Below are 14,727 nucleotides of genomic sequence, written 5' to 3'. Positions count from 1 at the left end.
ACAACAAAACAGCGGGCTGAAGTGCTTCGGATGAAGGATGAATTCTAAGTGATCCTTGCCCTCCTCTGTCACCAGGGAGTGCAGTGGGTGCAGACCTGGGCTAACTCAACACAGTTAACCCAGCTTCAGAGATGAGTTCCGGAAGGCCAATTTGTTATGGCTGCTCAGAGTGGCAGCCTGAGCAAATTCCTGCCATTTTTTTGCTATCTCAGTGCCCTCTAGTGTCCAGCTGGGACGTAGCCTTACCTAAACAACACAAGGGTACACGCCTGCAGCTGGAGAGTAAGAGAGACTGGTTTAAGTTCCAGCCTTGCCTCTTGCTCAGCTAAGAGGCCGGTCTCACTTCTTTAAGTTTCAGCTTCCTCACCTGTAAAAAGGACATGCTAAGGCCCACAACATCAGTCTTCTTGTAAGGATTAAAGGACTAAGGTTTTCCATGATACGTGGAAAGCACAACACCAACCTAGCAGAAAGAAATTGCTCCCCAAAATACATTGTCACCAGGAGGTTCAGACATAAACTCATGCTAAGTAAGAGGGACAGGAGAGACTTATCTAGGGCACTCATCACTTTGCGTTATAGTCAAGTGTCTGTGCGCCATTCCCTTGTTGGATTGTCGATCATGAGGTAAGGGACCGCATATCTAAACACATCTTACAGCGTCTGGCCCATGGCAGGGGCTCAGAAAATATTTGTTGAATGGGTACTGAATAAAAACTTATTTTCCCTACCTTTAAATGTGATATAAATTGAGTGTTTCCAAATATCCAAGCAGACTCTCTTGCAGAGCATGCAGATTCTAAGAGCTCTATAATTCAGCACCGTCTGGTGATTTCCCCTTGTCCTGAAATGCTCTGGCCCTGAAATACACCTTCGAGTGTCGGTAGGTCCCATCGTAAGGTATGAAAAGCATATTCTGAAAAATAAAGTCTGAGATGGGGACTCTTGAGCTCTGACCCCTTAGGAATCTGAAAAAGGGAGTGAGCTCCTGGGATAGAAGGGGTGCAGGCCAAGGGCTAGTAGTGGCTTTTAAAAGTCAGAACCCAAAAGACCTCCTATGCTGCCACTTGTATGTGTAAAATGAGAGTGATGGTCCCATCCCGAAGCACCTGGAGTACACGCTGGTGGGTCGACTCAATTAACAAGTGCCCAGATGAATTCAATTATACAAATATGCTTGAGACTCTGATAAGGCATCTCAAATTGGCCATGATTTCAGACTTTAATGAAGAACAGCAACTGTCATGAACTTGAATATGACTATGTCATCAATATTTTCTTTATCCAAAAATTATTCTTCTAATAGCACAAGTCTACAAACCCACATTAAGAAAAGAAAATAAACAAGACAGACAAGTAGATCAATTTCATTTTTAAACACAAGAAATATGTGAGAAATTTCAATTGTTATTACTTTTAAGGAGATAAATGTGGGGAGAAAAACGTGCTAGTTCTGAGCTGCACAGCCCCTTCACGAGACGGAGAGGTTGACTTTGACATTGAGAACTGATTAGAAGCTGTAATTGCAGATTTATGGAGTGCAACATCTGTTCTTTGTTTAGGATAGCCTTAAAACAATTTTAGGAAGATGGAGTCCATAAAACCCCAAAGCTCTTAGAGAATAACAACCTCACAGGGGAGCTTAACAGTAGGTCATATTGAAGTGCAGGGCTTTGTAGCCTTTACTGAATGGCAGATAACCAGGGGCCTTGAAATGATGGTGAAGAACTCCTACGTTCATTGAGTCTCTGCACACATCCAAATCTTGCCATCCTTGCCAGGCGGAAAGAGCTGGGTCACCTATGTGAAGAGCTGGGATCCCTGTGAGACAAAAAGTGGGGGTGTACTGAGATCTTAGTCTTTAAATAATATCAAAAATAAAATACCCTCAACCACAACATCACTGGTTTGAGAAACCACGTTAGATGGAAGGTGCTGATGAAGTGAATTGAGTGTCTGCCCCCCACCAGGAACTGCCGCAGTTGCCAGGGATAGAAGAATGAATGAGATGCAGGTACATCCTGTGTTTGTGGTGCTTAATTCTTCTGGAAGGAGGCAGGCAATACTCAAATAAGCAAGATGACTTCAGATAATAAGTAGCCTGGAAAAAATAAAACAATGTAATGGGGTAGAGAATGACAGTATAAGGGGGTGAAGAGCTTTTTAAAAATCTTTTATTATGGAAATTTTTCAAGAAAATACAAAAGTAGAGAGTATAAAGAACTCTAATATGTTCTCCAGATTCAATAATTATCAATTTTTCCTGCATTTACGTCACTGGGTCCTTTTCCTTCCTCCCTTCATTCCTTTCTTTCTTGTTTTTGTTGTATAAATTATAAAATTATAAATCATATAACAATATGATATAACTTGACATTTTAACAGTAATTATAGCTATATGGTTTATATAACTATAATTATAAAAATATGAGTTACATAACTCTATAAAATTATAAATTATAAAATGATTCATGAACATTATAAAATATTAAAAATAAAATTATACAAATAGCCCATAATCTAATCACCTGAACTTAATAACTGAATTTAGGTGCTTTTTCTTCCATCTTTTAAAAAATACCTATTGCAATATACCTTATTACAATATAACATACTATTGAAAAGTACACAGATGGTACTGTGTACAGCTTGGTGAAGCATCATAAAGTGAACACGTCTGTGTAACTATCACTCCAGCACCCCAGATTTGCTTTATTCCTTGCAATTTATTTATTGAAGAGACTAGTCATCATTCTATCATTTCCCACATATTGGATTCCTTTTACATTTCTTCTACCCCTACATTTTCTGTAAAATGGTCATTAGATTTAGACTTTACACTAGGGTCAGGGTCAGTAACAGTTCTGTGCCAAGTCATGATGGAGCCAGAGGCAATGAAAAAACCAGTAATACTGTTCTGTCTTTATTTACAATGTGGGTATTTTGTTCATCATAGATTTTTTTTGAATTTATTATGATTTTTTAAAATATTGTACCAAAGTTTATTTATGTTATCACTGAACTTTTTGGTCATCCCCTATTCTTGGCCCTAGCTGGAGGATCCATCAGTCTCATGTTCAATTTTTTTGGCAAGAATACTTTATAGTTGACAGTGTGTCCCTTTTACATCACATTAAGAGGGACTAGCTTTCTGTTGTCTCTTTTTGTTATGTTAGGAATGATAAGTGGAGGATGTCGGTTCTCACGGCAACTGTTCCATATCGTACTGGAAATCCTAGCAAGTGTGATAAGACAAGAAATAAAAGGCATTCATATTGGAAAGGTAGAGGTAAAGCTGTCTCCTAACATAGAAGACATTGTTATTTATGTGGAAAATCTCAGAGAATCTACAAAAAAAGCTTTTAGGACTAAATGACTATAGCAAGGTCAACATGCAAAAATCAGTCATATTTCAATAGCTACAAGTGAACAATTGGCTACTGAAATTTATAAAGTAGTACCATTTATAGTAGCTCCAAAAAGAATACGATGTATTTAGCTATAATTCTAACAAAATATGTGCAAGATCAATGTGCTGAAAACTGCAAAATACTGATGGAAGAAATTAAAGACCTAAATAAGTGAGGAGACATATTCTGTTCATGTATTAGAAGATTTATTATAGTTAAAATGTCAAATTTTCCCCAACTAATCTATAGATTTAAGGCAATCCAAAAAAAAATAATCCTAACATGATTCTTTATAGATATAGGTAAGTGAATTATAAAATTCATATTTAAAAGTAAAGGAACTAGAATACCCAAAACAATTTTGATAAAGAACAAAATTAAAGATTCATACTACCCAATTTTAAGACATACTATAAAATAAAACTACAGTGATCATAACAGTATGGGATTGACTAGAAGATAGTCATAGAAATAAATGAAACAGAATAGAGACTCCAGAAATATATCCATAAAACAATTTTAAAGAGTTTTATTGATAAATAATTGACTTATAACAAATTGTACATATTTATAGTATATGGTTTGATAAGTTTTGACATATGTATATATCTATAAAACCACTACCCTAATCAAAATAATGAACATATCCATTATCCCCCAGATAATGAACATATCCATTATCCTATGTCCTTTAGTAATCCCTCCTTCCCACCCGGCTCCACTTCCCACCTCATCTCCTGGCAATCACTGATCTGCTGTCATTTATATTAGTTTTCATTTCCTGAAATTTTATATTAATGGAATCATACAGAATGTACTTTTTTGTCTTGCTTCCTGAACTCAACATAATTCTTTTGAGAATCATCCATGTTATAGCATGTATCGATAATTCATTCTTTTTTATTGCTCTGTGGTCCATTGTATTCATGTACCACACTTTGCTTATCTAGTCACTTGTTGATGGGCATTCAGGAGTATCCTGTTTTGGCTATTACAAATAAAGCTGCTATAAACATTTATGCACAAGTCTTTGTATGAGCATATGCGTTCATGTATCTCAGGTAAGAGTAGAATAGCTGAATCATATGGTAACTGTGTGTTTAGTTGAAAAATTGTTTTCCAAAGTGATTGTTCCCCCATTTTACATTCCCACTAGAAGGATATGAGTGTTCCAGCTCCATCACATCCTTGCCAACACTTGGCACAGTTAGTCTAATTTTAGCCAGTCTAAAAGGTATGTGGTTTTTATTTTCATTTTTCTAATATTGAAGATCTTTTCCAAATGTTAAAATTTTTTTCATATGCTTATTTGTCATCTGTATATCTTCTTTAGTGAACTGACAGTTGAAAGTTTTGACAAAGGTATGAGAACAATTCAATAGATTATCTTTTCAACAGATGGTGCTGAACAACTGGATACTAAAATGCAAAGTTTGGACCTTAACCTGTCTTCATATCATATATAAAAATCAACTGAAAATGAATCATAGACCTAAATGTAAAATGTTAAAACTTATAAAACTAACTTTTTAAAATTGAAACTATTAGTTTCATAAGGTTTAAAGGAAAAAGAGAACCTATTTGTGAACTTGAATCACAACAAGATTCTTAAAAGAAAAAAATGATAAACTATAATTTATTGAATTGAAACTTTTGCTCTGTGAAAACCACTAAGAGCTTGAAAAGATAAGGCAGTCCGGGCTCGGTGGCTCAGGCCTGTAATCCTAGCACTCTGGGAGGCTGGGGCGGATTGATCAGCTCGAGATCAGGAGTTCGAAACCAGCCTGAGCAAGAGCAGGACCCTGTCTCTACTATAAATAGAAAGAAACTAATTGGCCAACAAATACATATAGAAAAAATTAGCCGGGTATGGTGGCGCATGCCTGTAGTCCCAGCCACTCAGGAGGCTGAGGCAGTAGGATAGCTTGAGCCCAGGAGTTTGAGGTTGCTGTGAGCTAGGCTGACCCCACAGCACTCATGCTAGCCTGGGTAACAAAGTGAGACTCTGTCTCAAAAAAAAAAAAAAAAAAAAGGATAAGGTAAAGACTGGGAGAAAATATTTGCAAATCACATGTCTGACAAAGGATTTCTACCCAGAATATATAAAGGACTGTCAAACTCAAAAATAAGAAAACAAACTACTTTTTATTTTTATTTTATTTTATTATTTTTCTTGAGACAGAGTCTCACTTTGTTGTCCAGGCTAGAGTGAGTGCTGTGGCGTCAGCCTAGCTCACAGCAACCTCAAACTCCTGGGCTCCAGCGATCCTTCTGCCTCAGCCTCCCGAGTAGCTGGGACTACAGGCATGAGCCACCATGCCCGGCTAATTTTTTTATATATATATATATCAGTTGGCCAATTAATTTCTTTCTATTTATAGTAGAGATGGGGTCTCGCTCTTGCTCAGGCTGGTTTTGAACTCCTGACCTTGAGCAATCCGCCCGCCTCGGCCTCCCAAGAGCTAGGATTACAGGCGTGAGCCACCGCGCCCGGCTACAAACTACTTTTTAAATATTGGTAAAAGATTTGAAGCAACTCACCAAAGAAGATATGCAGATGGCAAATAAACATATGAACAGCTGCTCAACATCATTAGTCATTAGGAAAATGCAAATTAAAAACCATAGTGAGATACAACTGCATACAATATAATATAAAAAGTTCTGATAATGCCAAGTGCTGATAAGCACACGGAGCAACTGGAACTCCCATATGTGGCTGGCGGGAATGTAAAACGGTACAGGACTGGCACTCTGGAAAACAGTTGGATATCTTCTCACAAAGTTAAACATACTTACCATTTGACCCAGACATCTCGTTTGTAGTTATTTATTATAAATGAAAACTCACACTCACACAAAAACTGGCACACAAATGTTTATGGTGGCATTATTCATAATTGCCCCAAACTGTAGAAAACTGCCCAAATGTGTTCCATCAAATAAATGGATAAACAAGCTTTGGAGCATCCACACAATGGAACACCGTTCAGCGGTACCGATGGGCTACCGATACACACAACCGTATGGATGAATCTCAAATGCTTTATGTTAAGAGAAAGAGACCAGTCTGCAAGATTACGCACTATATAATTCCATTTATATGGCGATCGACAAAGGACAAAACTATAGGAGCAGAAAACAGATCAGTGGTTGCTGGGGGTGAGAGGAGGAACTGACTACAAAAGGGCAGCAGGAGGGAGTGCCACTGGATCTTGGAATGGCTTTATATTATAAACAATGTGGTGGTGATTACAAGAATCTATGCATGCGTGAGACCTCATCGAACTGGACAAGAAAAATGAAGTTTACAGTATACAAATTTTTAAAAGCATTATAATAAAAATGATTTGATCAGTGGTTTCTTGTGTAGGCACCTGACCCATCCCTGTCAGTTCCTGAACCTGCAGGGCTTGATGAATAAACTGAGGCCAGGATGGGCTGGAGCTGACAGGCCTGAGGGAAGAGTGTCACAGGTGAGGTCAGAGAGGTGGGTAGGGCTGGCCACACAGGCCACAGGGACACATGGAAAGGTATCTATGCCTCTTAAAGATCATTCTGGCTGCTATGTGGAGAAGGGATATGTAATAGTGAATTACGGGGAAATGTTTTATTCATTTTTAAAAAACGATTAAAAAGAAAAGCCATCACACCTCAAGAAGAGAGGTCCAAATAATAGGAACATTTTACAGTGACAGGGGACTAGGAGGGAGAAGAAAACAGTTTGGCTTTGAAAATTTGGTTTTGCTTTGTGGTTAGACTTTCCTTGCTTGGCCAGCTCCAGTGCTGCAGAGACAGGGCCAGTGTGTTTTCTTGGCCTTCTGTCTCAGAATAAACAAACGTGGTGTCTCCAAGCTTTTCAGAGGGTCCCAGGTACAGGGTGACCCCGTCCAGACCGCAGAAGCTTCCTTGCCAGCTCTCTTACAGCTCACAGTGCGGACCCTGTTGCTATAAACACAGGACTCGGGAGGCCCTGGGCAAGTTCGAACACCTCCCAGAGCTAGTTTCTATGCCACCCCAACTCCTCGTGGACAAATGAGGCTTACCCATGGAGAATGGAGCTTCCTGGGCAGGGCTGGCACCTCTGACCTCAGAAAACACTGGAAAATGAGTGTGGTCAAGGCTGTTGGGAGTGCCATGAGTCACCACTGAGGTGGCTTCACATGGGATGGCTGGTGCTGCAGAAAGAAGCTGGAATCGAGGCCAAAGGAGGGGTCTGTTTGCCTGACCCCTCTGGCCAGCAGCAAACCCCCAAGTCCAGGCTCACAAAATGGCTGTGTAGACGTTAATCCTGGTGAAGAGAGAAAGGAAAGAGAGGAGGGAGAGAAGGAAGGAGGGAGAGGGGATGGGGGAGGGAGGGAGAGGGGGAGAGAGAGAGACTTAGTTCAGCCTGAGCTCTAAGAATTGCTCACTCCTCCCTCTCTGCTGTTCCAGGGTAGCTGATTTCCATCCACAGGGGCCATTTCATTTGGTTTCTGGATGTTGCTGCATCTCTTTCCTGCTTTATTTCTCCTCTTCAAAGCCCTGGACACCTTTGTCACGGGCAAATGTCTCCCTAATGAAAGGGTTAGGCCTGTCCCTGCTGGAATCACCAAGCATGAGGACTGCAGCCAAGCCCCATGGCTCAATGTCAAGTTCCCTTTTAACTGGAAAACATTTGATACCCTTTGCTCATGCAGTCCTGAAGTCTGAATATACTGACAGAAAGGGGAGAGTTCTGACTCAGGGATTTAACTCTATCTACACAAACATCGGTAACTACTCTACTAAAAAGCAAAAAAAGATGAAATAATGATTTTTTAAAAACTGAGAATAAAACTTACATTTACTTGGCACCAGAAAACCCAGTGAAAGAGTGTTGGATGCTGAGTTTCCCAGAGCTTCCCATGACTTGCCTTTCACTGTTCCCCATAGTCAATGTTCAAATTACCAGGATCAAAGCGACACCTGGGAAAACAGAAAACAAAAACAAGACCCGAGTCGGGGGTCAGGTTCAAGCCATAGACCTCAGGTCGAATAGCTGTGTCACCTTGGGGGTGTCAGTAGCCCTCTCCACTCTCTGTAGCTCTCAGTTTCCTCATGTGTAAAACAAAGGGCTAGGATTTGGTCTATGATTTCAAAACCTGTCAAACCTGGACAGTATTTTCATACTGCTCAGACGCTTCAATTCTTATCACTGGTCTTAAATTTCCCACCTTCTCTTTACCATGTGTGTCTTCATTTCTACGGGAAGTGTGCTTGAGTACCCTGTTACTACCCAAAACTGAGTTAAAAAGATCAGTCTTCTCAGCCCACCACCTTTCTTTTCCCCCTTTCTCCTGGTAATGAGAGAGTTCGTGCTGGAACACACATGGCAGCTTACTTTTTTCTCTTTCACAGTCGCCTCCACCTGTATTTGGTGGTGGGCTGGGGTTACCTCCCATCCCCACATCTAAGCTTCCCCGGGGGCCTCTGTCCCTTTGGGCTCTGATCTCTTCAGGCAGCGCCAGGCTCTGCGTGGGCCACGACCCCGGCAAGCCGCCCCCAGCATGCTGCTGCTTCCTGTGCGGGCCAACTCCTGCGGCTCCTCGCTCTTAGACCTCCCAGCCTCCAGGACCTCCAGCCAGCAAATTTCTGTCCATTGTAAATCACCCAGTCTGTGGTACCGTGTTACAGCAGCCCCAGGCAGGTGTGCGTCCCTCCTGTGTGGAGAAGCCCCGCCTCCCACGTATGGGGGCTGGTCTGTCACACGAGGGTCTCCACACCTTACCCAACTCCTAGAAGTTCCTTTAGCCAAGTGTCAGTTACTCCATCGAGAACGACACCTGCTCAGCAAATTGCTCCACGATGAACTTGGGCTCTGCAGGTCCCTCAGAGCCAGATGGGCTGCGGGGGACATGGGGACCCACGCCTGTCCCCACCAATTCGAATTGAAAATAGAGCTCTTTATTCTCCCTAATACCCACAGAATAGTAGTTGGTGCAGGTACATACCCTCCCAATGACAAACATTAATTCCCAGAAATAGTGTAGACTTTAGACCCTTAAAAAAAAACAAAAACTTTTTTTTTTTCCAAACTGCCCATACTGTGCAAGGCTGCCCCTTGGAGTTTTACTTTACATTCTTTTGGTGACCAGAATGTGCTCAATTCTTCCCTATCCATTCTACTTTCAAATGGTACTCCCTTAGACTGGCCGAGAACAAGAAAAGGGGCCTATTGGCCATACCACTTTAATAGTACTTCGTGGAGCCTCTCAAAGACCCCCCAACCCCGAAAGGATTACTTATAACGTGAGAGACAAATGAAGTTCTTAGATGATGGGGCCATGCTGTTCCCTAGTTTCTGTCTCAGTGTGGTGAGTGGGCAGAGGCATGTGTGTGTGTGTGTGTGTGTGTGTGTGTGTATGGGGAGACAGGTAATTCTTCCAGTTATAATAGCAATAAAAAAGGTGATGTCTGACCCATACTTACTAATTTTCACAGCATCTCTCGATCCTGATGGCACATTAGAATCAGCTGAACTGCTTTAAAAATGCCAATGCCTCACCTCTGAAATATTAAATCAGAATCTCTAGGGGTGAGGCCCGGCCAGGCCTCGTTGATTTTAAAAGCCTACAGGAGATTTGAATTTGCAGCCAGGGCTGAGAACCACTGATGTTCAGTGCTGGGAAGTTACCACAACTGCAAAAAGTCACGTTTTGCTGCACCTGAAATGAAGTCTGCAGCCCAAGGCAGCATTGTTCCAGCAGGCTCCTTTCAACAGCCAAGATTCTGGGTGAAATCTGGAATGGAGTCGGGGACCAAGGATATTGGGTTCCTATGAGGCAGCTACTATGGAGGGTCTGGAATGGCAGTTACCACCAACCCCAGGGGAAGGCCCCTACGTTATAGGAAGACCTTTATTTTCTAAGAGATGACTGCAGTTACTATACAGTGCCTGATACAGACTGGACCCTCAACACACATAGTACTTGTTGAAGTGAAGAGTACCCCAGAGCACGAACAGGCAGTTACCCTCTCCCACCAGCAGATGGCGACATACCAAGCCTCACTATAAGTCTCAACTCCCCAAATTTAAAGGATGGATAGTTGAACCTGGAGGTGAACAGTGAAGCAAGGTGGGTTTTTCTTTTTCCTGCTTTATCTTTTTAAATAAGTGGATCAGTAAAATTCAAAGTGGTAAAAATAAAAAGGGGGGGAGGTGAAGGCTGAGCCTCTTGGTTGACACCTGTGTGCTCATGCCATCTTGGGACGGTAGTTTTGGCCAAGGACTAAATTATTTTATATATAAAATAGTTTGTGCATATAGATATATAAAACTTATACAATAAGTTATATATAACGATTTAATCACAATAAATCCTCTTCCAGGAAACATTTCCAAGTCGTCCTGTTCCCTAGCCTTTTCCACCCACTTGGGGAGTGTTGGGAAACAACTCGTTTGTGGACACACAGAGACATTCAGTTATATATCAATTAATAAGACCTTTGAATAAGGCTGGCCTTGGCACCAGGGAGGTTGGTGGGATTTCTTGTCCATGTATTGGGTCCTAGGAGAGGAGGCAGAGTGACATCTTATGACCAGCTTGTGACCGGCAGGCTGACGAGAGCCCAGCCGCTTGAAAGATACAACCCTAGTGTTTAAGGGCCCCTCCCCTCAGGCGACCAGCGGCTCCTCTGTCTTGGCTGTGTGCTGCCGCTGGGCTCTGTGGGCGGTGGGCAGAGACCGTTACCAGAGACTCGGGCTACCCACCTGCTCCTGCAGCCGCTGAGCTGCCCCCAAGACCAGCCACTTGACTCTGGGGGAGAGGAAGATGAGGTGGCCCACAGGGTGGGGAGGGAATGGCCTGGTGGTGACCAAGGCCTCTCTGAGCCTCTTACCTTCTGGCTGCTCTCAGGAGAGGAATGAGAAAAGTCTGGGCTTACTAACTGTTTGGAGCCCAGGTGTCGGGCAAGACGCTTCCATACTAATGTCTGTAAGCCCCATTCGCAGGTGACAAAGCCCTGGGCCCTGGTCTGTGCTGCTCAGTGCCGCTGGGGGTAATCATAAATTTACAGTCTGGAGTGCCTCTGAGCCATCTCTGAGCGTCTCTAGGAAGCATCCTGTCCCTGCCGCATGCCGGCTCTTCCAGACGTTTGCCGCGGCTCTCTGACCCCTCTCAGCGGACGGCTTTGACTCCTCGTTCCCAGAGAAAGTGGACACCGTCCGGCGTGAAACCCCTCCACTTCCAGCCTCCCTCCTTCAGACGAGTTTGTGTCTGGCGCCCTCACAGCCTCCCCTCCCGCAAGGGCCGGAATCTCTTCGCAGTGCCCAGGCCTCCGCCCGCCCAGGCCTCCTCTCGGGCTTTGATTGCTCCGCCAGGTTTCATCCCTCTCTCTCTGGCTCTTTCCATGAGCAAGCCCCCCCAACATCAAATAAATGAAACAGAACAAAACCCTCCCTTAAGCCTGTCCCATAGTACCGTGGTCTCCTGCCTGCCTCAGTCCCCTCAAACCCAGCCGCCCGGGCTCGGATGTGGGCATGTGTGAAGACACAGGGAGGGGCAGGGATAGAAGCCCCTTCCCCTCTCCTTCCCACCCTTCCCCGCTGGTCATCTGTTATGTAAGCGGCAGTGGAACAGCAAATAAGCACAGGGCTCCAGCAGCAGCAGCAGCACTGTGCACATGCGACAATGACCTCAAAGCTCTGTCATCTGAGCTGGCAGCAGAAGTGTCCACAGGCTGCTGAGGCTGTGGTCAGCGCGAGCCTCTGTGCTAGGTTGCCCTGGGCTTCGCCTCCCACCAAATCATGCCTTCAGCCTCCAAGAGCAAGGCCACAGTGACAAGGAGCCAGACAAGAAGCCTGTCCTTTCTGAGGATGCAATGGGGACAGGAGCAGCACAGCGGAGACAGCACCCAGGCTGCAGTCAGGCTGGGTGGTCTATGTAGCCCTGCAGTTAAGTGGGTTTCAGGGGAGACCTGGATTACTGCTCATGACACCCCCCGTGTTTAAATACAGACTCCGAGTGCTTAGAATCTTGTCTGGGGAATCTTCCAAACTGGCCTCCACCACCACCGTCATGCCCCAGCTACAGGCTTGTGTCTTGTGGTCCCTCTCTCTGGTCGCTGTTCCCAGGGCACTGACCCAAAGGCCTCCTGGGCACCTATTCTTCAAATTTCCTAATCATTACAACAAAAATGTCATTGCCTGAGTTCATCCTATGTGTCCAGCAACATGCTAAGTAATCTATATACATCATCTCATGTAATTTAATCATTACTGACTCAGTGAAGTCAATTTTGTTGTCTCCATCTCAGAAGAGGAAACTGAGACTTAGAGAAGTGTAGTCTTCTTAGAGCAGACATGTACCCGGCTGGCGAGCCATGGGGCCAGGTTCCAGCCCTGGTCTGTTGGACTCCATGCCCTTTTGATGCTATTGCTCGACCACTGGTGATGAGTTTGTGTTTGTTCCAACACACTCAGGAGCAAGAGAGGTCACATCACTAGCGACCCTCGCTTGCCAGGGTCAGCAAGATGGCCCGCATCTCTTACTGTGGGAGCCCTCTGTCTCGGTCCATTCCCCTTAAAAACAGAGAAAAGGCAGCACGCACTTGCTAAATAAAGCTCTGTGAAGACAGGGAGCTAATCCTAGGGCAGCAGCAGCGAGAGGACGAGGAAGGGACAGCAAGTACGGAGCGGTATGGCGCAGAGCTGGCTGTGGCACCCCGTGAAATAGAAAGGATCGCCGAGCCGTGCTGGAGTCTGTGGGGGCCGCGTGAAACCACGGTGCCTTGGAACCATTTCTTGGGGAGAAGAGTCAGGAATCTATGTGTCGTTTCCCTCCTACGTCAAGTGTGTCACTGGTCAAAGTTCTCCCCGTGGGGCATGAGCTCCCTCCTGCTTCTGGATTGTGTGCCTGGGCGCTCTGGGCAGGTGTGGGGCGAGCCTCAGCGGGTCCAGGTCAGGGTTCAGCCCCTTCCCATCACGGCAGGCATGATGAAAATCCTGCAGAAACCCGGCACTCACGCCCAGGCGGCGGTGACAGCCTGCTGTGTTGGAGGAGGGGTGACAGCGGCTGCAGGGCTCTCCACCGAGCAGGTGGCTGAAGCTGGCCAGGAGAGAGAGATGGGGGGAGGCAGAGGACTAAGCAAATCTGGTTCTCTGTCTCTTTCAAGAGCGAGTCGAAGTTCCTTACCACAGCGTCCAAGACTCCCCCAGGGTGGCGTCAGCCTGTTTTTCCAACCTAGTCCGCTGTGTCCCCATACCGCCTCTCTCAAGGCCACCACTAGCTCATGGCGATCCTATGTATGGAGGAGAGACAGGAACCTCTCTGAGAGGTCACAGCCCTCTGGGCTCGGGGTTTAGCTGGCAGAACAATATTTTGGTACAAATTGGAAAAATAAAACACTTTCTTCCTGGTCTCAGCTCACATCAGAGTTCACAGCGGGATTTCAGCATGCCCCTTGGCCACCCATGCATGGAGGCCTTGCCAACCACGCTAAATCCCAGATGAGGAAAGGGGCCCAGAGAGGTGGAGGCCCTCGTCCAAGGTCACACAGTCCCTAAGGGGCAGATCCAGAGCTGAGACTCAGCTCCTGACTTGAACTGAGCTTTTCTGCCTCCAGTTGGGCAGCCTTGAGACCACCTCTCCCCCACCCCATATAGAAACAGATTTTGAAATTGTCCAGATGTGTCTGGCACTGACCCCATGTTCTGCCCTCTTCTAGTGCCCAAGGCGATGAGAAAAGGCCTGCACCCCACCTCTGCCTGCCTGCCCCATCCATGACCTCCAGAGAAGCAGCCCCTGGGGCCTTTGCCAGTGATCTCATGGGGAACCGCTGCCTGCTGACTTCCTGTTTTTATATTCTTTTCTCCTCTGCTTATTTTTTCTACTTTGTTGTTCTTTGGTCATTTATGGTTCCCCTCCACTATCCCACCCTGAAAAACTGAACTTTATTTTTTTGTGATTATTTTAAAGACATGTTTAGATAAGTAAATGTTATATTAACATTATACTTCTCTTTTTTCCATTTAAGAATTGGAGTTGGGTGTTTTCTCTCCCTCCCCCTTCATTCCCCATGGTTTATTTTCCAGACTGTAGTCTGCAGGCTCCACAGCTTAGAAGAAACAGACTCAAAATCTGTGTCTGAAAGTATCATGTGAATTCCAGGGATTCTCTCTCCTAGAGAAGCCCCTCCCGCAGGACGCTGTAGCAGACTGATGGGAAGAGGTCTCCCAGCCTCCCCTCTGCTGACATCCTTAGTTATCTAAAACACAGGTCCCTATTTAAAAACCATATGGGCTCTCCATTTCTTCCAAGACCAAGTCCAAATTCCTTATCATGCATCAAAGACCCTC

The 14,727-nt window shown here is 44.6% G+C and overlaps 1 long non-coding RNA gene across 1 annotated transcript; it reads right to left on the bottom strand.

The window, feature by feature from the left end:
* Positions 1–1,282: 1,282 nt before the first annotated feature.
* Positions 1,283–13,654, bottom strand: LOC105873407 (uncharacterized). The gene is made up of 3 exons (XR_012919797.1): positions 13,565–13,654; positions 7,457–7,701; positions 1,283–2,101 (listed from the first exon to the last, which is right to left on the bottom strand). It is a non-coding gene; the product is annotated as an uncharacterized LOC105873407 (long non-coding RNA).
* Positions 13,655–14,727: the final 1,073 nt, after the last annotated feature.

This window comes from Microcebus murinus, chromosome 6, assembly GCF_040939455.1.
Source record: "Microcebus murinus isolate Inina chromosome 6, M.murinus_Inina_mat1.0, whole genome shotgun sequence".
Taxonomy (NCBI): Eukaryota; Metazoa; Chordata; class Mammalia; order Primates; family Cheirogaleidae; genus Microcebus; species Microcebus murinus.
The sequence above is the reverse complement of the archived record's forward strand: the minus strand, read 5'-3'. Positions and strand labels throughout refer to the sequence as shown.